Genomic DNA, 25,005 nt, shown 5'->3' with positions numbered 1-25,005 from the left:
GTCTATATTTGGTCGGTCTCGTCAGAGGTTGAATGTAACAAATAAGTGGGAAAGAGCAAGGGGCAGCGGCTGTGTAGAACGAAAACACAAATCCTCAGGGGTGTGAGCGTTTCGAGATGAGTCGTATACATGTAAATGTTGGTCGTCAGTGACCGTGTGGCCTAATGGATAAGGCGTCGGACTTCGGCTCTGAAGATTACAGGTTCGAATGCTGTCACGCTTGTGTTTTTCCAGTTCTGAAAAAGAAACATACCGTTTTAATGTAGCAATTGAGCAGTACGAAACCGTCTGAATGTTGCTGTTGACCATTTTTTGCTTGGAGATGCTCTTGAGCTTGAAACACACACAGCAAGACCGGTGTTAACTAGCGAAATGGTCGGCAGAGTGCCGACACCGCGAGTTTTGACTGGCACTTGCACATCTAAAACAACGTCGGAAAGTAACTCGTTCGGCTTTTGAGTCACATAAAGTATGTGTGTTAATTTTGACGCCACTAGCTCTGCTTGTTGTCATGCAATTTCTTTGCCTCTCAGAAATGATTATGACATAAAAGTGAAGTGCGTGACGAGTGTGACGTTAGGAAAACTTTAGGCAGCATGGAGAGATGCTGTATGGGACCACCCAACCCAAACGAGTACTGTGTGACGTGCTACCCGGCAAATATTCACCGAGGTAGCCGGCTATCTCAGTCGGTAGAGCGTCAGACACTTAATCCCAGGATCGTGGGTTCGAGCCAGACGCTGGGCGAAACGGAATTTTATTCCGCTGCAGGTGTAAATTACCGTTTTTCTGATTACCGAGATTTAATGGAAATAGCAACTTTAAACTTTGCCTACGTCTCTGTCAGTCGCAAGGAAACTGTATTTGAAGGTGAAGGTGATTTTGTAGACATGTGTAAAAGACATGTTCTGAAATGCAAGTGTTGTGGTTTGGAGAGCACATCGGTTACGTGTCAGATGTGTAGCCAAGCAGTAATTTGTCGCCATAGCTGCAAATATTAGCCGATAATATGAATTGTTGTCAGCTAAAGTCTGATGATGCAGACGACCGTAAGGACGAAGTACCCAAGAGTAGCGCTAGGCCGCGCCTCTTTAGCTCAGTGGTAGAGCACTGGTCTAATAAACCAGGGTTCGTAAGTTCCATCCTCACAGGAGAATGATGAATTTTGGAAATCAGTTGCGCGTCGTGGCCGTATAGCAAACAGTACCTGTGATGACGAACAATTAGCGACAGGCGTTTTTTTAAGATTTACTCTCAGATGTGATTAAGGCGAATGGCGCAGATAAAGCATTTGCCAAAGCGGTACAGCATAAGGTGGGACGAGGCAGTCTGAATTACATTTTATAGATGTATTTCTCACATATCTCAGAGTCTCTCGCGATCTTCGTCGTCGTCGTCGTCGTCGTCGCCGTCGCCGTCGCCGTCGCCGCCGCCGCTTCTGCAGAAGTAGCAAATGGCCATCGTAGCAAATGCGGCGAGGGACTGCCTGCCTCCGATTCCGAATGCACAAATTGTGTGGTCTTGTTTCTCAGTCTATATTTGGTCGGTCTCGTCAGAGGTTGAATGTAACGAATGGGTGGGAAAGAGCAAGGGGCAGCGGCTGTGTAGAACGAAAACACAAATCCTCAGGGGTGTGAGCGTTTCGAGATGAGTCGTATACATGTAAATGTTGGTCGTCAGTGACCGTGTGGCCTAATGGATAAGGCGTCGGACTTCGGCTCTGAAGATTACAGGTTCGAATGCTGTCACGCTTGTGTTTTTCCAGTTCTGAAAAAGAAACATACCGTTTTAATGTAGCAATTGAGCAGTACGAAACCGTCTGAATGTTGCTGTTGACCATTTTTTGCTTGGAGATGCTCTTGAGCTTGAAACACACACAGCAAGACCGGTGTTAACTAGCGAAATGGTCGGCAGAGTGCCGACACCGCGAGTTTTGACTGGCATTTGCACATCTAAAACAACGTCGGAAAGTAACTCGTTCGGCTTTTGAGTCACATAAAGTATGTGTGTTAATTTTGACGCCACTAGCTCTGCTTGTTGTCATGCAATTTCTTTGCCTCTCAGAAATGATTATGACATAAAAGTGAAGTACGTGACGAGTGTGACGTTAGGAAAACATTAGGCAGCATGGAGAGATTCTGTATGGGACCACCCAACCCAAACGAGTACTGTGTGACGTGCTACCCGGCAAGTATTCACCGAGGTAGCCGGCTAACTCAGTCGGTAGAGCGTCAGACTCTTAATCCCAGGGTCGTGGGTTCGAGCCAGACGCTGGGCGGAACGGAATTTTGTTCCGCTGCAGGTGTAAATTACCGTTTTTCTGATTAACGAGATTTAATGGAAATAGCAACTTTAAACTTTGCCTACGTCTCTGTCAGTCGCAAGGAAACTGTATTTGAAGGTGAAGGTGATTTTGTAGACATGTGTGAAAGACATGTTCTGAAATGCAAGTGTTGTGGTTTGGAGAGCACATCGGTTACGTGTCAGATGTGTAGCCAAGCAGTAATTTGTCGCCATAGCTGCAAATATTAGCCGGTAATATGAAGTGTTGTCAGCTAAAGTCTGATGGTGCAGACGACCGTAAGGACGAAGTACCCAAGAGTACCGCTAGGCCGCGCCTCTTTAGCTCAGTGGTAGAGCACTGGTCTAATAAACCAGGGGTTGTAAGTTCCATCCTCACAGGAGAAAGATGAATTTTGGAAATCAGTTGCGCGTCGTGGCCGTATAGCAAACAGTACCTGTGATGACGAACAATTAGCGACAGGCGTTTTTTTAAGATTTACTCTCAGATGTGATAAAGGCGAATGGCGCAGATAAAGCATTTGCCAAAGCGGTACAGCATAAGGTGGGACGAGGCAGTCTGAATTACATTTTATAGATGTATTTCTCACGTATCTCAGAGTCTCTCGCGATCTTCGTCGTCGTCGTCGTCGTCGTCGTCGTCGTCGCCGCCGCTACTGCAGAAGTAGCAAATGGCCATCGTAGCAAATGCGGCGAGGGACGGCCTGCCTTCGATTCCGAATGCACAAATTGTGTGGTCTTGTTTCTCAGTCTATATTTGGTCGGTCACGTCAGAGGTTGAATGTAACGAATGGGTGGGAAAGAGCAAGGGGCAGCGGCTGTGTAGAACGAAAACACAAATCCTCAGGGGTGTGAGCGTTTCGAGATGAGTCGTATACATGTAAATGTTGGTCGTCAGTGACCGTGTGGCCTAATGGATAAGGCGTCGGACTTCGGCTCTGAAGATTACAGGTTCGAATGCTGTCACGCTTGTGTTTTTCCAGTTCTGAAAAAGAAACATACCGTTTTAATGTAGCAATTGAGCAGTACGAAACCGTCTGAATGTTGCTGTTGACCATTTTTTGCTTGGAGATGCTCTTGAGCTTGAAACACACACAGCAAGACCGGTGTTAACTAGCGAAATGGTCGGCAGAGTGCCGACACCGCGAGTTTTGACTGGCATTTGCACATCTAAAACAACGTCGGAAAGTAACTCGTTCGGCTTTTGAGTCACATAAAGTATGTGTGTTAATTTTGACGCCACTAGCTCTGCTTGTTGTCATGCAATTTCTTTGCCTCTCAGAAATGATTATGACATAAAAGTGAAGTACGTGACGAGTGTGACGTTAGGAAAACATTAGGCAGCATGGAGAGATTCTGTATGGGACCACCCAACCCAAACGAGTACTGTGTGACGTGCTACCCGGCAAGTATTCACCGAGGTAGCCGGCTAACTCAGTCGGTAGAGCGTCAGACTCTTAATCCCAGGGTCGTGGGTTCGAGCCAGACGCTGGGCGGAACGGAATTTTGTTCCGCTGCAGGTGTAAATTACCGTTTTTCTGATTAACGAGATTTAATGGAAATAGCAACTTTAAACTTTGCCTACGTCTCTGTCAGTCGCAAGGAAACTGTATTTGAAGGTGAAGGTGATTTTGTAGACATGTGTGAAAGACATGTTCTGAAATGCAAGTGTTGTGGTTTGGAGAGCACATCGGTTACGTGTCAGATGTGTAGCCAAGCAGTAATTTGTCGCCATAGCTGCAAATATTAGCCGGTAATATGAAGTGTTGTCAGCTAAAGTCTGATGGTGCAGACGACCGTAAGGACGAAGTACCCAAGAGTACCGCTAGGCCGCGCCTCTTTAGCTCAGTGGTAGAGCACTGGTCTAATAAACCAGGGGTTGTAAGTTCCATCCTCACAGGAGAAAGATGAATTTTGGAAATCAGTTGCGCGTCGTGGCCGTATAGCAAACAGTACCTGTGATGACGAACAATTAGCGACAGGCGTTTTTTTAAGATTTACTCTCAGATGTGATAAAGGCGAATGGCGCAGATAAAGCATTTGCCAAAGCGGTACAGCATAAGGTGGGACGAGGCAGTCTGAATTACATTTTATAGATGTATTTCTCACATATCTCAGAGCCTCTCGCAATCTTCGTCGTCGTCGTCGTCGTCGTCGTCGTCGTCGCCGCCGCCGCTTCTGCAGAAGTAGCAAATGGCCATCGTAGCAAATGCGGCGAGGGACGGCCTGCCTTCGATTCCGAATGCACAAATTGTGTGGTCTTGTTTCTCAGTCTATATTTGGTCGGTCTCGTCAGAGGTTGAATGTAACGAATGGGTGGGAAAGAGCAAGGGGCAGCGGCTGTGTAGAACGAAAACACAAATCCTCAGGGGTGTGAGCGTTTCGAGATGAGTCGTATACATGTAAATGTTGATCGTCAGTGACCGTGTGGTCTAATGGATAAGGCGTCGGACTTCGTATCTGAAGATTACAGGTTCGAATGCTGTCACGCTTGTGTTTTTCCAGTTCTGAAAAAGAAACATACCGTTTTAATGTAGCAATTGAGCAGTACGAAACCGTCTGAATGTTGCTGTTGACCATTTTTTGCTTGGAGATGCTCTTGAGCTTGAAACACACACAGCAAGACCGGTGTTAACTAGCGAAATGGTCGGCAGAGTGCCGACACCGCGAGTTTTGACTGGCACTTGCACATCTAAAACAACGTCGGAAAGTAACTCGTTCGGCTTTTGAGTCACATAAAGTATGTGTGTTAATTTTGACGCCACTAGCTCTGCTTGTTGTCATGCAATTTCTTTGCCTCTCAGAAATGATTATGACATAAAAGTGAAGTACGTGACGAGTGTGACGTTAGGAAAACATTAGGCAGCATGGAGAGATGCTGTATGGGACCACCCAACCCAAACGAGTACTGTGTGACGTGCTACCCGGCAAGTATTCACCGAGGTAGCCGGCTATCTCAGTCGGTAGAGCGTCAGACACTTAATCCCAGGGTCGTGGGTTCGAGCCAGACGCTGGGCGAAACGGAATTTTGTTCCGCTGCAGGTGTAAATTACCGTTTTTCTGATTAACGAGATTTAATGGAAATAGCAACTTTAAACTTTGCCTACGTCTCTGTCAGTCGCAAGGAAACTGTATTTGAAGGTGAAGGTGATTTTGTAGACATGTGTAAAAGACATGTTCTGAAATGCAAGTGTTGTGGTTTGGAGAGCACATCGGTTACGTGTCAGATGTGTAGCCAAGCAGTAATTTGTCGCCATAGCTGCAAATATTAGCCGATAATATGAATTGTTGTCAGCTAAAGTCTGATGATGCAGACGACCGTAAGGACGAAGTACCCAAGAGTACCGCTAGGCCGCGCCTCTTTAGCTCAGTGGTAGAGCACTGGTCTAATAAACCAGGGGTCGTAAGTTCCATCCTCACAGGAGAAAGATGAATTTTGGAAATCAGTTGCGCGTCGTGGCCGTATAGCAAACAGTACCTGTGATGACGAACAATTAGCGACAGGCGTTTTTTTAAGATTTACTCTCAGATGTGATTAAGGCGAATGGCGCAGATAAAGCATTTGCCAAAGCGGTACAGCATAAGGTGGGACGAGGCAGTCTGAATTACATTTTATAGATGTATTTCTCACATATCTCAGAGTCTCTCGCGATCTTCGTCGTCGTCGTCGTCGTCGTCGCCGCCGCCGCCGCTTCTGCAGAAGTAGCAAATGGCCATCGTAGCAAATGCGGCGAGGGACGCCCTGCCTTCGATTCCGAATGCACAAAGTGTGTGGTCTTGTTTCTCAGTCTATATTTGGTCGGTCTCGTCAGAGGTTGAATGTAACAAATAAGTGGGAAAGTGCAAGGGGCAGCGGCTGTGTAGAACGAAAACACAAATCCTCAGGGGTGTGAGCGTTTCGAGATGAGTCGTATACATGTAAATGTTGGTCGTCAGTGACCGTGTGGCCTAATGGATAAGGCGTCGGACTTCGGCTCTGAAGATTACAGGTTCGAATGCTGTCACGCTTGTGTTTTTCCAGTTCTGAAAAAGAAACATACCGTTTTAATGTAGCAATTGAGCAGTACGAAACCGTCTGAATGTTGCTGTTGACCATTTTTTGCTTGGAGATGCTCTTGAGCTTGAAACACACACAGCAAGACCGGTGTTAACTAGCGAAATGGTCGGCAGAGTGCCGACACCGCGAGTTTTGACTGGCACTTGCACATCTAAAACAACGTCGGAAAGTAACTCGTTCGGCTTTTGAGTCACATAAAGTATGTGTGTTAATTTTGACGCCACTAGCTCTGCTTGTTGTCATGCAATTTCTTTGCCTCTCAGAAATGATTATGACATAAAAGTGAAGTGCGTGACGAGTGTGACGTTAGGAAAACTTTAGGCAGCATGGAGAGATGCTGTATGGGACCACCCAACCCAAACGAGTACTGTGTGACGTGCTACCCGGCAAATATTCACCGAGGTAGCCGGCTATCTCAGTCGGTAGAGCGTCAGACACTTAATCCCAGGATCGTGGGTTCGAGCCAGACGCTGGGCGAAACGGAATTTTATTCCGCTGCAGGTGTAAATTACCGTTTTTCTGATTACCGAGATTTAATGGAAATAGCAACTTTAAACTTTGCCTACGTCTCTGTCAGTCGCAAGGAAACTGTATTTGAAGGTGAAGGTGATTTTGTAGACATGTGTAAAAGACATGTTCTGAAATGCAAGTGTTGTGGTTTGGAGAGCACATCGGTTACGTGTCAGATGTGTAGCCAAGCAGTAATTTGTCGCCATAGCTGCAAATATTAGCCGATAATATGAATTGTTGTCAGCTAAAGTCTGATGATGCAGACGACCGTAAGGACGAAGTACCCAAGAGTAGCGCTAGGCCGCGCCTCTTTAGCTCAGTGGTAGAGCACTGGTCTAATAAACCAGGGTTCGTAAGTTCCATCCTCACAGGAGAATGATGAATTTTGGAAATCAGTTGCGCGTCGTGGCCGTATAGCAAACAGTACCTGTGATGACGAACAATTAGCGACAGGCGTTTTTTTAAGATTTACTCTCAGATGTGATTAAGGCGAATGGCGCAGATAAAGCATTTGCCAAAGCGGTACAGCATAAGGTGGGACGAGGCAGTCTGAATTACATTTTATAGATGTATTTCTCACATATCTCAGAGTCTCTCGCGATCTTCGTCGTCGTCGTCGTCGTCGTCGTCGTCGCCGCCGCCGCTTCTGCAGAAGTAGCAAATGGCCATCGTAGCAAATGCGGCGAGGGACGGCCTGCCTTCGATTCCGAATGCACAAATTGTGTGGTCTTGTTTCTCAGTCTATATTTGGTCGGTCTCGTCAGAGGTTGAATGTAACGAATGGGTGGGAAAGAGCAAGGGGCAGCGGCTGTGTAGAACGAAAACACAAATCCTCAGGGGTGTGAGCGTTTCGAGATGAGTCGTATACATGTAAATGTTGATCGTCAGTGACCGTGTGGTCTAATGGATAAGGCGTCGGACTTCGTATCTGAAGATTACAGGTTCGAATGCTGTCACGCTTGTGTTTTTCCAGTTCTGAAAAAGAAACATACCGTTTTAATGTAGCAATTGAGCAGTACGAAACCGTCTGAATGTTGCTGTTGACCATTTTTTGCTTGGAGATGCTCTTGAGCTTGAAACACACACAGCAAGACCGGTGTTAACTAGCGAAATGGTCGGCAGAGTGCCGACACCGCGAGTTTTGACTGGCACTTGCACATCTAAAACAACGTCGGAAAGTAACTCGTTCGGCTTTTGAGTCACATAAAGTATGTGTGTTAATTTTGACGCCACTAGCTCTGCTTGTTGTCATGCAATTTCTTTGCCTCTCAGAAATGATTATGACATAAAAGTGAAGTACGTGACGAGTGTGACGTTAGGAAAACATTAGGCAGCATGGAGAGATGCTGTATGGGACCACCCAACCCAAACGAGTACTGTGTGACGTGCTACCCGGCAAGTATTCACCGAGGTAGCCGGCTATCTCAGTCGGTAGAGCGTCAGACACTTAATCCCAGGGTCGTGGGTTCGAGCCAGACGCTGGGCGAAACGGAATTTTGTTCCGCTGCAGGTGTAAATTACCGTTTTTCTGATTAACGAGATTTAATGGAAATAGCAACTTTAAACTTTGCCTACGTCTCTGTCAGTCGCAAGGAAACTGTATTTGAAGGTGAAGGTGATTTTGTAGACATGTGTAAAAGACATGTTCTGAAATGCAAGTGTTGTGGTTTGGAGAGCACATCGGTTACGTGTCAGATGTGTAGCCAAGCAGTAATTTGTCGCCATAGCTGCAAATATTAGCCGATAATATGAATTGTTGTCAGCTAAAGTCTGATGATGCAGACGACCGTAAGGACGAAGTACCCAAGAGTACCGCTAGGCCGCGCCTCTTTAGCTCAGTGGTAGAGCACTGGTCTAATAAACCAGGGGTCGTAAGTTCCATCCTCACAGGAGAAAGATGAATTTTGGAAATCAGTTGCGCGTCGTGGCCGTATAGCAAACAGTACCTGTGATGACGAACAATTAGCGACAGGCGTTTTTTTAAGATTTACTCTCAGATGTGATTAAGGCGAATGGCGCAGATAAAGCATTTGCCAAAGCGGTACAGCATAAGGTGGGACGAGGCAGTCTGAATTACATTTTATAGATGTATTTCTCACATATCTCAGAGTCTCTCGCGATCTTCGTCGTCGTGGTCGTCGTCGTCGCCGCCGCCGCCGCTTCTGCAGAAGTAGCAAATGGCCATCGTAGCAAATGCGGCGAGGGACGCCCTGCCTTCGATTCCGAATGCACAAAGTGTGTGGTCTTGTTTCTCAGTCTATATTTGGTCGGTCTCGTCAGAGGTTGAATGTAACAAATAAGTGGGAAAGAGCAAGGGGCAGCGGCTGTGTAGAACGAAAACACAAATCCTCAGGGGTGTGAGCGTTTCGAGATGAGTCGTATACATGTAAATGTTGGTCGTCAGTGACCGTGTGGCCTAATGGATAAGGCGTCGGACTTCGGCTCTGAAGATTACAGGTTCGAATGCTGTCACGCTTGTGTTTTTCCAGTTCTGAAAAAGAAACATACCGTTTTAATGTAGCAATTGAGCAGTACGAAACCGTCTGAATGTTGCTGTTGACCATTTTTTGCTTGGAGATGCTCTTGAGCTTGAAACACACACAGCAAGACCGGTGTTAACTAGCGAAATGGTCGGCAGAGTGCCGACACCGCGAGTTTTGACTGGCACTTGCACATCTAAAACAACGTCGGAAAGTAACTCGTTCGGCTTTTGAGTCACATAAAGTATGTGTGTTAATTTTGACGCCACTAGCTCTGCTTGTTGTCATGCAATTTCTTTGCCTCTCAGAAATGATTATGACATAAAAGTGAAGTGCGTGACGAGTGTGACGTTAGGAAAACTTTAGGCAGCATGGAGAGATGCTGTATGGGACCACCCAACCCAAACGAGTACTGTGTGACGTGCTACCCGGCAAATATTCACCGAGGTAGCCGGCTATCTCAGTCGGTAGAGCGTCAGACACTTAATCCCAGGATCGTGGGTTCGAGCCAGACGCTGGGCGAAACGGAATTTTATTCCGCTGCAGGTGTAAATTACCGTTTTTCTGATTACCGAGATTTAATGGAAATAGCAACTTTAAACTTTGCCTACGTCTCTGTCAGTCGCAAGGAAACTGTATTTGAAGGTGAAGGTGATTTTGTAGACATGTGTAAAAGACATGTTCTGAAATGCAAGTGTTGTGGTTTGGAGAGCACATCGGTTACGTGTCAGATGTGTAGCCAAGCAGTAATTTGTCGCCATAGCTGCAAATATTAGCCGATAATATGAATTGTTGTCAGCTAAAGTCTGATGATGCAGACGACCGTAAGGACGAAGTACCCAAGAGTAGCGCTAGGCCGCGCCTCTTTAGCTCAGTGGTAGAGCACTGGTCTAATAAACCAGGGTTCGTAAGTTCCATCCTCACAGGAGAATGATGAATTTTGGAAATCAGTTGCGCGTCGTGGCCGTATAGCAAACAGTACCTGTGATGACGAACAATTAGCGACAGGCGTTTTTTTAAGATTTACTCTCAGATGTGATTAAGGCGAATGGCGCAGATAAAGCATTTGCCAAAGCGGTACAGCATAAGGTGGGACGAGGCAGTCTGAATTACATTTTATAGATGTATTTCTCACATATCTCAGAGTCTCTCGCGATCTTCGTCGTCGTCGTCGTCGTCGTCGCCGTCGCCGTCGCCGTCGCCGCCGCCGCTTCTGCAGAAGTAGCAAATGGCCATCGTAGCAAATGCGGCGAGGGACTGCCTGCCTCCGATTCCGAATGCACAAATTGTGTGGTCTTGTTTCTCAGTCTATATTTGGTCGGTCTCGTCAGAGGTTGAATGTAACGAATGGGTGGGAAAGAGCAAGGGGCAGCGGCTGTGTAGAACGAAAACACAAATCCTCAGGGGTGTGAGCGTTTCGAGATGAGTCGTATACATGTAAATGTTGGTCGTCAGTGACCGTGTGGCCTAATGGATAAGGCGTCGGACTTCGGCTCTGAAGATTACAGGTTCGAATGCTGTCACGCTTGTGTTTTTCCAGTTCTGAAAAAGAAACATACCGTTTTAATGTAGCAATTGAGCAGTACGAAACCGTCTGAATGTTGCTGTTGACCATTTTTTGCTTGGAGATGCTCTTGAGCTTGAAACACACACAGCAAGACCGGTGTTAACTAGCGAAATGGTCGGCAGAGTGCCGACACCGCGAGTTTTGACTGGCATTTGCACATCTAAAACAACGTCGGAAAGTAACTCGTTCGGCTTTTGAGTCACATAAAGTATGTGTGTTAATTTTGACGCCACTAGCTCTGCTTGTTGTCATGCAATTTCTTTGCCTCTCAGAAATGATTATGACATAAAAGTGAAGTACGTGACGAGTGTGACGTTAGGAAAACATTAGGCAGCATGGAGAGATTCTGTATGGGACCACCCAACCCAAACGAGTACTGTGTGACGTGCTACCCGGCAAGTATTCACCGAGGTAGCCGGCTAACTCAGTCGGTAGAGCGTCAGACTCTTAATCCCAGGGTCGTGGGTTCGAGCCAGACGCTGGGCGGAACGGAATTTTGTTCCGCTGCAGGTGTAAATTACCGTTTTTCTGATTAACGAGATTTAATGGAAATAGCAACTTTAAACTTTGCCTACGTCTCTGTCAGTCGCAAGGAAACTGTATTTGAAGGTGAAGGTGATTTTGTAGACATGTGTGAAAGACATGTTCTGAAATGCAAGTGTTGTGGTTTGGAGAGCACATCGGTTACGTGTCAGATGTGTAGCCAAGCAGTAATTTGTCGCCATAGCTGCAAATATTAGCCGGTAATATGAAGTGTTGTCAGCTAAAGTCTGATGGTGCAGACGACCGTAAGGACGAAGTACCCAAGAGTACCGCTAGGCCGCGCCTCTTTAGCTCAGTGGTAGAGCACTGGTCTAATAAACCAGGGGTTGTAAGTTCCATCCTCACAGGAGAAAGATGAATTTTGGAAATCAGTTGCGCGTCGTGGCCGTATAGCAAACAGTACCTGTGATGACGAACAATTAGCGACAGGCGTTTTTTTAAGATTTACTCTCAGATGTGATAAAGGCGAATGGCGCAGATAAAGCATTTGCCAAAGCGGTACAGCATAAGGTGGGACGAGGCAGTCTGAATTACATTTTATAGATGTATTTCTCACGTATCTCAGAGTCTCTCGCGATCTTCGTCGTCGTCGTCGTCGTCGTCGTCGTCGTCGCCGCCGCTACTGCAGAAGTAGCAAATGGCCATCGTAGCAAATGCGGCGAGGGACGGCCTGCCTTCGATTCCGAATGCACAATTTGTGTGGTCTTGTTTCTCAGTCTATATTTGGTCGGTCACGTCAGAGGTTGAATGTAACGAATGGGTGGGAAAGAGCAAGGGGCAGCGGCTGTGTAGAACGAAAACACAAATCCTCAGGGGTGTGAGCGTTTCGAGATGAGTCGTATACATGTAAATGTTGGTCGTCAGTGACCGTGTGGCCTAATGGATAAGGCGTCGGACTTCGGCTCTGAAGATTACAGGTTCGAATGCTGTCACGCTTGTGTTTTTCCAGTTCTGAAAAAGAAACATACCGTTTTAATGTAGCAATTGAGCAGTACGAAACCGTCTGAATGTTGCTGTTGACCATTTTTTGCTTGGAGATGCTCTTGAGCTTGAAACACACACAGCAAGACCGGTGTTAACTAGCGAAATGGTCGGCAGAGTGCCGACACCGCGAGTTTTGACTGGCATTTGCACATCTAAAACAACGTCGGAAAGTAACTCGTTCGGCTTTTGAGTCACATAAAGTATGTGTGTTAATTTTGACGCCACTAGCTCTGCTTGTTGTCATGCAATTTCTTTGCCTCTCAGAAATGATTATGACATAAAAGTGAAGTACGTGACGAGTGTGACGTTAGGAAAACATTAGGCAGCATGGAGAGATTCTGTATGGGACCACCCAACCAAAACGAGTACTGTGTGACGTGCTACCCGGCAAGTATTCACCGAGGTAGCCGGCTAACTCAGTCGGTAGAGCGTCAGACTCTTAATCCCAGGGTCGTGGGTTCGAGCCAGACGCTGGGCGGAACGGAATTTTGTTCCGCTGCAGGTGTAAATTACCGTTTTTCTGATTAACGAGATTTAATGGAAATAGCAACTTTAAACTTTGCCTACGTCTCTGTCAGTCGCAAGGAAACTGTATTTGAAGGTGAAGGTGATTTTGTAGACATGTGTGAAAGACATGTTCTGAAATGCAAGTGTTGTGGTTTGGAGAGCACATCGGTTACGTGTCAGATGTGTAGCCAAGCAGTAATTTGTCGCCATAGCTGCAAATATTAGCCGGTAATATGAAGTGTTGTCAGCTAAAGTCTGATGGTGCAGACGACCGTAAGGACGAAGTACCCAAGAGTACCGCTAGGCCGCGCCTCTTTAGCTCAGTGGTAGAGCACTGGTCTAATAAACCAGGGGTTGTAAGTTCCATCCTCACAGGAGAAAGATGAATTTTGGAAATCAGTTGCGCGTCGTGGCCGTATAGCAAACAGTACCTGTGATGACGAACAATTAGCGACAGGCGTTTTTTTAAGATTTACTCTCAGATGTGATAAAGGCGAATGGCGCAGATAAAGCATTTGCCAAAGCGGTACAGCATAAGGTGGGACGAGGCAGTCTGAATTACATTTTATAGATGTATTTCTCACATATCTCAGAGCCTCTCGCAATCTTCGTCGTCGTCGTCGTCGTCGTCGTCGTCGTCGTCGTCGCCGCCGCCGCTTCTGCAGAAGTAGCAAATGGCCATCGTAGCAAATGCGGCGAGGGACGGCCTGCCTTCGATTCCGAATGCACAAATTGTGTGGTCTTGTTTCTCAGTCTATATTTGGTCGGTCTCGTCAGAGGTTGAATGTAACGAATGGGTGGGAAAGAGCAAGGGGCAGCGGCTGTGTAGAACGAAAACACAAATCCTCAGGGGTGTGAGCGTTTCGAGATGAGTCGTATACATGTAAATGTTGATCGTCAGTGACCGTGTGGTCTAATGGATAAGGCGTCGGACTTCGTATCTGAAGATTACAGGTTCGAATGCTGTCACGCTTGTGTTTTTCCAGTTCTGAAAAAGAAACATACCGTTTTAATGTAGCAATTGAGCAGTACGAAACCGTCTGAATGTTGCTGTTGACCATTTTTTGCTTGGAGATGCTCTTGAGCTTGAAACACACACAGCAAGACCGGTGTTAACTAGCGAAATGGTCGGCAGAGTGCCGACACCGCGAGTTTTGACTGGCACTTGCACATCTAAAACAACGTCGGAAAGTAACTCGTTCGGCTTTTGAGTCACATAAAGTATGTGTGTTAATTTTGACGCCACTAGCTCTGCTTGTTGTCATGCAATTTCTTTGCCTCTCAGAAATGATTATGACATAAAAGTGAAGTACGTGACGAGTGTGACGTTAGGAAAACATTAGGCAGCATGGAGAGATGCTGTATGGGACCACCCAACCCAAACGAGTACTGTGTGACGTGCTACCCGGCAAGTATTCACCGAGGTAGCCGGCTATCTCAGTCGGTAGAGCGTCAGACACTTAATCCCAGGGTCGTGGGTTCGAGCCAGACGCTGGGCGAAACGGAATTTTGTTCCGCTGCAGGTGTAAATTACCGTTTTTCTGATTAACGAGATTTAATGGAAATAGCAACTTTAAACTTTGCCTACGTCTCTGTCAGTCGCAAGGAAACTGTATTTGAAGGTGAAGGTGATTTTGTAGACATGTGTAAAAGACATGTTCTGAAATGCAAGTGTTGTGGTTTGGAGAGCACATCGGTTACGTGTCAGATGTGTAGCCAAGCAGTAATTTGTCGCCATAGCTGCAAATATTAGCCGATAATATGAATTGTTGTCAGCTAAAGTCTGATGATGCAGACGACCGTAAGGACGAAGTACCCAAGAGTACCGCTAGGCCGCGCCTCTTTAGCTCAGTGGTAGAGCACTGGTCTAATAAACCAGGGGTCGTAAGTTCCATCCTCACAGGAGAAAGATGGATTTTGGAAATCAGTTGCGCGTCGTGGCCGTATAGCAAACAGTACCTGTGATGACGAACAATTAGCGACAGGCGTTTTTTTAAGATTTACTCTCAGATGTGATTAAGGCGAATGGCGCAGATAAAGCATTTGCCAAAGCGGTACAGCATAAGGTGGGACGAGGCAGTCTGAATTACATTTTATAGATGTATTTCTCACATATCTCAGAGTCTCTCGCGATCTTCGTCGTCGTCGTCGTCGTCGTCGTCGCCGCCGCCGCTTCTGCAGAAGTAGCAAATGGCCATCGTAGCAAATGCGGCGAGGGACGCCCTGCCTTCGATTCCGAATGCACAAAGTGTGTGGTCTTGTTTCTCAGTCTATATTTGGTCGGTCTCGTCAGAGGTTGAATGTAACAAATAAGTGGGAAAGAGCAAGGGGCAGCGGCTGTGTAGAACGAAAACACAAATCCTCAGGGGTGTGAGCGTTTCGAGATGAGTCGTATACATGTAAATGTTGGTCGTCAGTGACCGTGTGGCCTAATGGATAAGGCGTCGGACTTCGGCTCTGAAGATTACAGGTTCGAATGCTGTCACGCTTGTGTTTTTCCAGTTCTGAAAAAGAAACATACCGTTTTAATGTAGCAATTGAGCAGTACGAAACCGTCTGAATGTTGCTGTTGACCATTTTTTGCTTGGAGATGCTCTTGAGCTTGAAACACACACAGCAAGACCGGTGTTAACTAGCGAAATGGTCGGCAGAGTGCCGACACCGCGAGTTTTGACTGGCACTTGCACATCTAAAACAACGTCGGAAAGTAACTCGTTCGGCTTTTGAGTCACATAAAGTATGTGTGTTAATTTTGACGCCACTAGCTCTGCTTGTTGTCATGCAATTTCTTTGCCTCTCAGAAATGATTATGACATAAAAGTGAAGTGCGTGACGAGTGTGACGTTAGGAAAACTTTAGGCAGCATGGAGAGATGCTGTATGGGACCACCCAACCCAAACGAGTACTGTGTGACGTGCTACCCGGCAAATATTCACCGAGGTAGCCGGCTATCTCAGTCGGTAGAGCGTCAGACACTTAATCCCAGGATCGTGGGTTCGAGCCAGACGCTGGGCGAAACGGAATTTTATTCCGCTGCAGGTGTAAATTACCGTTTTTCTGATTACCGAGATTTAATGGAAATAGCAACTTTAAACTTTGCCTACGTCTCTGTCAGTCGCAAGGAAACTGTATTTGAAGGTGAAGGTGATTTTGTAGACATGTGTAAAAGACATGTTCTGAAATGCAAGTGTTGTGGTTTGGAGAGCACATCGGTTACGTGTCAGATGTGTAGCCAAGCAGTAATTTGTCGCCATAGCTGCAAATATTAGCCGGTAATATGAAGTGTTGTCAGCTAAAGTCTGATGGTGCAGACGACCGTAAGGACGAAGTACCCAAGAGTACCGCTAGGCCGCGCCTCTTTAGCTCAGTGGTAGAGCACTGGTCTAATAAACCAGGGGTCGTAAGTTCCATCCTCACAGGAGAAAGATGAATTTTGGAAATCAGTTGCGCGTCGTGGCCGTATAGCAAACAGTACCTGTGATGACGAACAATTAGCGACAGGCGTTTTTTTAAGATTTACTCTCAGATGTGATTAAGGCGAATGGCGCAGATAAAGCATTTGCCAAAGCGGTACAGCATAAGGTGGGACGAGGCAGTCTGAATTACATTTTATAGATGTATTTCTCACATATCTCAGAGTCTCTCGCGATCTTCGTCGTCGTCGTCGTCGTCGTCGCCGTCGCCGTCGCCGTCGCCGCCGCCGCTTCTGCAGAAGTAGCAAATGGCCATCGTAGCAAATGCGGCGAGGGACTGCCTGCCTCCGATTCCGAATGCACAAATTGTGTGGTCTTGTTTCTCAGTCTATATTTGGTCGGTCTCGTCAGAGGTTGAATGTAACGAATGGGTGGGAAAGAGCAAGGGGCAGCGGCTGTGTAGAACGAAAACACAAATCCTCAGGGGTGTGAGCGTTTCGAGATGAGTCGTATACATGTAAATGTTGGTCGTCAGTGACCGTGTGGCCTAATGGATAAGGCGTCGGACTTCGGCTCTGAAGATTACAGGTTCGAATGCTGTCACGCTTGTGTTTTTCCAGTTCTGAAAAAGAAACATACCGTTTTAATGTAGCAATTGAGCAGTACGAAACCGTCTGAATGTTGCTGTTGACCATTTTTTGCTTGGAGATGCTCTTGAGCTTGAAACACACACAGCAAGACCGGTGTTAACTAGCGAAATGGTCGGCAGAGTGCCGACACCGCGAGTTTTGACTGGCACTTGCACATCTAAAACAACGTCGGAAAGTAACTCGTTCGGCTTTTGAGTCACATAAAGTATGTGTGTTAATTTTGACGCCACTAGCTCTGCTTGTTGTCATGCAATTTCTTTGCCTCTCAGAAATGATTATGACATAAAAGTGAAGTGCGTGACGAGTGTGACGTTAGGAAAACATTAGGCAGCATGGAGAGATGCTGTATGGGACCACCCAACCCAAACGAGTACTGTGTGACGTGCTACCCGGCAAATATTCACCGAGGTAGCCGGCTATCTCAGTCGGTAGAGCGTCAGACACTTAATCCCAGGATCGTGGGTTCGAGCCAGACGCTGGGCGAAACGGAATTTTATTCCGCTGCAGGTGTAAATTACCGTTTTTCTGATTACCGAGATTTAATGGAAATAGCAACTTTAAACTTTGCCTACGTCTCTGTCAGTCGCAAGGAAACTGTATTTGAAGGTGAAGGTGATTTTGTAGACATGTGTAAAAGACATGTTCTGAAATGCAAGTGTTGTGGTTTGGAGAGCACATCGGTTACGTGTCAGATGTGTAGCCAAGCAGTAATTTGTCGCCATAGCTGCAAATATTAGCCGATAATATGAATTGTTGTCAGCTAAAGTCTGATGATGCAGACGACCGTAAGGACGAAGTACCCAAGAGTACCGCTAGGCCGCGCCTCTTTAGCTCAGTGGTAGAGCACTGGTCTAATAAACCAGGGGTCGTAAGTTCCATCCTCACAGGAGAAAGATGAATTTTGGAAATCAGTTGCGCGTCGTGGCCGTATAGCAAACAGTACCTGTGATGACGAACAATTAGCGACAGGCGTTTTTTTAAGATTTACTCTCAGATGTGATTAAGGCGAATGGCGCAGATAAAGCATTTGCCAAAGCGGTACAGCATAAGGTGGGACGAGGCAGTCTGAATTACATTTTATAGATGTATTTCTCACATATCTCAGAGTCTCTCGCGATCTTCGTCGTCGTCGTCGTCGTCGTCGTCGTCGTCGTCGTCGTCGTCGCCGCCGCCGCTTCTGCAGAAGTAGCAAATGGCCATCGTAGCAAATGCGGCGAGGGACGGCCTGCCTTCGATTCCGAATGCACAAATTGTGTGGTCTTGTTTCTCAGTCTATATTTGGTCGGTCTCGTCAGAGGTTGAATGTAACGAATGGGTGGGAAAGAGCAAGGGGCAGCGGCTGTGTAGAACGAAAACACAAATCCTCAGGGATGTGAGCGTTTCGAGATGAGTCGTATACATGTAAATGTTGGTCGTCAGTGACCGTGTGGCCTAATGGATAAGGCGTCGGACTTCGGCTCTGAAGATTACAGGTTCGAATGCTGTCACGCTTGTGTTTTTCCAGTTCGGAAAAAGAAACATACCGTTTTAATGTAGCAATTGAGCAGTACGAAACCGTCTGAATGTTGCTGTTGACCATTTTTTGCTTGGAGATGCTCTTGAGCTTGAAACACACACAGCAAGACCGGTGTTAACTAGCGAAATGGTCGGCAGAGTGCCGACACCGCGAGTTTTGACTGGCACTTGCACATCTAAAACAACGTCGGAAAGTAACTCGTTCGGCTTTTGAGTCACATAAAGTATGTGTGTTAATTTTGACGCCACTAGCTCTGCTTGTTGTCATGCAATTTCTTTGCCTCTCAGAAATGATTATGACATAAAAGTGAAGTGCGTGACGAGTGTGACGTTAGGAAAACTTTAGGCAGCATGGAGAGATGCTGTATGGGACCACCCAACCCAAACGAGTACTGTGTGACGTGCTACCCGGCAAATATTCACCGAGGTAGCCGGCTATCTCAGTCGGTAGAGCGTCAGACACTTAATCCCAGGATCGTGGGTTCGAGCCAGACGCTGGGCGAAACGGAATTTTATTCCGCTGCAGGTGTAAATTACCGTTTTTCTGATTACCGAGATTTAATGGAAATAGCAACTTTAAACTTTGCCTACGTCTCTGTCAGTCGCAAGGAAACTGTATTTGAAGGTGAAGGTGATTTTGTAGACATGTGTAAAAGACATGTTCTGAAATGCAAGTGTTGTGGTTAGGAGAGCACATCGGTTACGTGTCAGATGTGTAGCCAAGCAGTAATTTGTCGCCATAGCTGCAAATATTAGCCGATAATATGAATTGTTGTCAGCTAAAGTCTGATGATGCAGACGACCGTAAGGACGAAGTACCCAAGAGTACCGCTAGGCCGCGCCTCTTTAGCTCAGTGGTAGAGCACTGGTCTAATAAACCAGGGGTCGTAAGTTCCATCCTCACAGGAGAAAGATGAATTTTGGAAATCAGTTGCGCGTCGTGGCCGTATAGCAAACAGTACCTGTGATGACGAACAATTAGCGACAGGCGTTTTTTTAAGATTTACTCTCAGATGTGATTAAGGCGAATGGCGCAGATAAAGCATTTGCCAAAGCGGTACAGCATAAGGTGGGACGAGGCAGTCTGAATTACATTTTATAGATGTATTTCTCACATATCTCAGAGTCTCTCGCGATCTTCGTCGTCGTCGTCGTCGTCGTCGTCGTCGTCGTCGTCGCCGCCGCTTCTGCAGAAGTAGCAAATGGCCATCGTAGCAAATGCGGCGAGGGACGGCCTGCCTTCGATTCCGAATGCACAAATTGTGTGGTCTTGTTTCTCAGTCTATATTTGGTCGGTCTCGTCAGAGGTTGAATGTAACGAATGGGTGGGAAAGAGCAAGGGGCAGCGGCTGTGTAGAACGAAAACACAAATCCTCAGGGGTGTGAGCGTTTCGAGATGAGTCGTATACATGTAAATGTTGGTCGTCAGTGACCGTGTGGCCTAACATTCTGGCTTTAGCCGTCGCCGCGGTCGGACGTGCTTGTTGTTTACTCCGCGTACGTTAGCGCTATCGCCGGTGTTTGGTGTTTACGTAAAGTTAGCTGTACATTTTCGCTGTTATTTTTTGAGTGGTGTCTCTGATAAGTGTTTTTATAGTGCTTTCGTCCGTTCCACGTTTCGTGCTTCGCCGCAATTTCGGTTGTTGCCGGAATTTTGTCGGAACCGACGACCATGTCTGACACCGTCAGGAAGAATACTTTAGTCTTCTCGTTCGAGAAAGGAACACGGCCGGTCCAACCCACTGCGCTGGAAATCCACGATTGGCTGACTGAGGTAATCGGTATTAATTCTGACTCTGTTCATACCACGCAATTAGATGCTGAAAAATACTGTGTTTTTGTTAAATTTCTGAACTCAGTGACAGTCGATAAGTTGCTTGCAAAATGGGGTAATTCCGTCGAATTTGTTCATCGAGACGGTTCAAAAAGTAATGTCTCTGTACGAAAAGCTGATATCATGTACACCAATGTCAGGATTTTGAATGTTCCAATTGAAATTGATAATCAGTTGATCAAGGACGCTCTATCTAAATATGGCGAAGTTAAATCTATCTATAACGAAAGATGGTCGAAGCTATACAAGATACAGTGTTTTAATGGCATTAGATCCGTTGAAATGGAGGTGAAAGCCAACATTCCGTCCCATATATCCGTTGCAGGCCATAAAGCACATGTTGTGTATTCTGGTCAGGAGCGCACGTGCAATATTTGCAATGAGACGGGTCATTTCCGACAAGATTGTCCGCGCCGTGTTTTTGTTCTTCGGAACAATCTAACACAGCGTCAAAAACTGACCCTCAGCGATGTCTTACCAAATAGCACTTCCCTTCTTTCGGTTAACGACAGTGGTGCATGTACTTCTGCAGTGCCCGCCATAACTACTACGGAGTTCCCTCCCCTGAGCGTCATTACATCACACCCTTCTGTTCCCGATTGCGATCTCCAGAATAAGAAGCGACCGTTGGAAACGACCGATGACGGCTCGGACGGCGAGTCCGCCCGTAATTCGCCTTCCACCCGCAAGCAGAAGCAGTGTAATGCGGATGTGCTCGAGGAAACAAACAGTACATGTATTGACGTGACGACAGCCGCTGAGGCAACCCGGCCGCTGTCGGCGGCTGAACAGGTACAAACGGTCCACGGAGGGGACGCAGTAACGATTGTCGCGGAGACGGAAGAGACGCACTCCGAAGCACAAGAGGTGACGGAGCGGAACCCAACTCAAGAACTTACAGACCCACAAACCGCCGACTCAGTCAGTGCTCTGGAGCTAGTGACGGAAGAACAAGGAAATGGCACTCGTAAAAAGGACGCTGTTGAGGCAGCTTCGGTCACAACGGTGGTAAAGATAGACAATCCGAATGACGGCGCGTTGAACCAAGATGTCCGAAGACGCCGACTCAAACCGCTACCTACTCTCAAAGCTTCCCGTAACCAAAGCAAACAACAACCAGCACAAGAGGAAGCGACGGCCAAGAACGTCCTGTATGAAATCATCACGGAAAGACCTAAGGAGGTACCTTCAAGTGACATTAGTGATGCAAAGCCCCTCGGTAAAACTAAAACCCGAGATGTTCGGAATCCTGCACCAAAATGAGGCTGTAAGATGAAAAAAAAAAAGGGATTTTGTTGAACCAGTTTCATTTCTAATTGTACTACTGTCTTAGTCATATTTCAGAGGAACCAGATGAAGTGTTTACCGAGCTTCAAATACTGACTATTCTTTTAGATGTTTGTTTAAGCGGAGTCGTTTCTCTCTTCTAGAAGCTGCACATCTCTTTTCTTTTTTTATTTTTATTAATATTTTGTTATCTTTTTAATCACTTATTTACTATTTATGCAAACTAAATGTCCCAGGCATATACAATTACGACTATCAATATTAACAGGATTACATCCGTGACTAAAGTTACAGCGCTCAAGGATTATTTATATGAGTCAGGGACGGACATTGCTTTCCTACAGGAAGTAGTGCTGACTAATCTTACAGTGCCTGGATATTTGGCGATTTTAAATGTCTCACTTGACACCAACGTCGGTACAGCAATTTTAGTCAGGGAGGGGATTCCTGTCTCGGATATCGAGAGGTTGGACTCCGGCAGAGCGATAGGTATAAAAGTCTTTGGTTCTACCCTTATCAATCTGTATGCCCCTTCTGGCACATCCAATAGAATGGAAAGAGCACAGTTCTATAAAGAAGAAATCATTTATTTATTACGGAAAAACCCAAAAGATCTTATAATAGGCGGTGATTTTAATTGTGTGATAAATAAGAAAGACCAGGTTCCGAATTTTAATAACTGCAGTGAACTGAAGCGTTTCGTCACTGTTTTACAGCTTAAAGATGCTTGGGAAATAATGTATCCCACTTTTGTGGCATTTACATTCCTAGGTCCTCACTCACGTAGCAGGATCGACAGACTCTACATATCGCAAAGTCTAGTTAGCTCCTTCATTAAAGCAGAGACGATTCCAGTTTACTTTTCTGATCATAGCTCCGTGCTAGCTTCCATCAACCTTACTGCGCAACCCACTCGCCGTTTTAGAAGTTCATGGCACCTTAATACGTCACTGATGCAGGACGACGGATTAGAAGAAAGTTTGACAGAAGCGTGGGCATTGTGCCTCCGCTCTGCAGATAGACACGTCTCAGTACTAGACTGGTGGTGCAACAGGGCAAAGCCTAAACTGAGAAAAGTTCTCATCCAGTATAGTGTACAACGATCGAAAGACTTGAAAAATTCCATAGAATTTTATTATACCATGCTGCGAAATTTATATGAGCAGGCAAACACTTCCAACGTCCGTCTGGCAGATATCAAGCAAACTAAGGCCAAATTGCTCAGTCTTAAAAGACAGCAGATGGAGGGTCTGAAATTAAAATCCAAGGCTAAGACAGTCGTGGAGGATGAACATGCTTCCTTGTACCATCTACTGAAGCACGAAAGAAACAGGAGACGCACCTTCATTGATGGACTTCAGTCTGAAACTGGCGAGACACTCACGACTCAGAGAGACATCGTCAATGCAGTGCACAAATATTACGAAGACCTATACACTGCCAACCCGGTATGTGAAGAGTCCTTCGATGAGTTCCTTAGTTACATAGCTCCACAGGTCTCGGACGAGGAAAACGAAGACCTTCTCGTTGAGTGTACTAACGAAGATATCCACAGAATCATCTGCAAATCTCCTCTGAGGAAATCGCCGGGACCGGATGGTTTGCCTGTTGAATTTTATAAACGATACTGGCCACTGATTGGTGACATGTTTACCCGAATGACGAACGAGGTGCTTCAGGGAAAGCATTTACCTGCTGTTTTTAAAGAGAGCACAATAGTACTAATCCCAAAAAATGCTGCAAAAAGAAACCTCAACAACTTTCGTCCTATCTCCCTGTTAAACTCTGATTATAAAATCATCGGCAGAATTTTAAACAACAGACTCTCTCAGTTGGCCAAAAAGATAGTAAGTCCATACCAGTCCTGTGTGCCTACCAAGAGCATTTTCAAAAGCATAGCTGAATATAGAGATATAATTGCCATCACTGCTGTGACCACCATAAAATGTGCTATCATGTTTATTGACTTCCAGAAAGCATTTGATCGTGTGGATCATAGATTCCTTAGTGCCACACTGAACAAAATAGGTTTTAATGAGCGAGTCGTAAGTGTGATCAGCAATGTTGCAACAGGCATCAGCGCTTGTATATCAGTTAACTGCCAGAGGACAAAGCAGATTCAGATCAGGCGCGGCGTTCCTCAAGGAAGCCCCCTCTCCATGTTCCTATTCGTGCTTTCATTAGAACCTTTCCTCCGCAGTGTTCATGCCACTCTAACTGGCATCACATTATCTGGTCACCGAACAGTCATAAACGCCTATGCCGATGATGTCGGAGTCGTCCTGCGAAATCCCGACGACATTTTGAAATTGGAAACGCTAATTAAAAAGTACTGTAGAGTCTCCGGAGCAGGTGTCAACGCAAACAAAAGCAAACTCCTAAACCTGCGGGGTTTTCAACATACCACCTTAGCCTGGGCCACAATGGTCACCCAATGCAAAGCACTAGGAATAACACTGACACCTTGTCCGTTAAAAATGGCAGCTATCAATTGGAGAAATACGTCGGGACAACTTCTTGGAACAACAAGAGAAAACCTCCACCGTAACTTGAACCAAGTTCAGAGGGTGATTTTCATTAACCACTGCATTCTCTCCAGGAGTTACTTTATAGCACAGATCTTCCCACTACCGAAAATGATTGGAAAAAAGATAATGTCTACCATTGCCAGCTATCTTTGGAGAGGGGATATATTCAGAGTCGACGCAAAAACTGCGACCTTAGATCCCAGGAATGGAGGTTTGGGGTTAGTTGACATCAGAAATAAGGCATCTGCGCTTTTTATAAAAAGGACCGCCACTATCCTTAGCGACCACGCTGATAGCATTACAACTAAATTATTTGAAGTTGTCAGGCCTGCCAGTTTACAGGCGCCGGTGAATGTGCAAAAAATAAATAACCGGCTCCAGTACGTTCGTGCATATTTTGTGGAACTCAGCTATCTCGGCGGTGTCATCATCAACTCACGACGGATCACGGCCCGCGATATTCTGTCCCATCGAAAGAAAATGGAGGGGAGAAACAAATTGGAAAGTAAATACCCACACACTGATTGGGACGCCATATGGAAAAATATTAATATGCGTGGTCTACCATCGGACGTCAAGTCAGCGTGGTATAAAACAGTGAATGAGACCGTAAGCACCAATGAAAGGTTACATGTAATCGGCGTTAGCGACACGAACCTATGTCTCAAATGTAAATTGATCGACACGTTAGTGCACAGATTCACGTGCGGTGGCAATCTACAACTCTGTAATTGGATTAGGGAACAACTGGCTTTTCTTACGAGATCTTCGGTGGAAAATTTTCCCCCTGTTACATTCCTCAGGCCTCAGACTTGCTATTTTCCAGCAG

The sequence above is a fragment of the Schistocerca gregaria genome, chromosome 6 (genome assembly GCF_023897955.1).
Source record: "Schistocerca gregaria isolate iqSchGreg1 chromosome 6, iqSchGreg1.2, whole genome shotgun sequence".
Taxonomy (NCBI): Eukaryota; Metazoa; Arthropoda; class Insecta; order Orthoptera; family Acrididae; genus Schistocerca; species Schistocerca gregaria.
Note: the sequence above shows the minus strand (reverse complement) of the source record.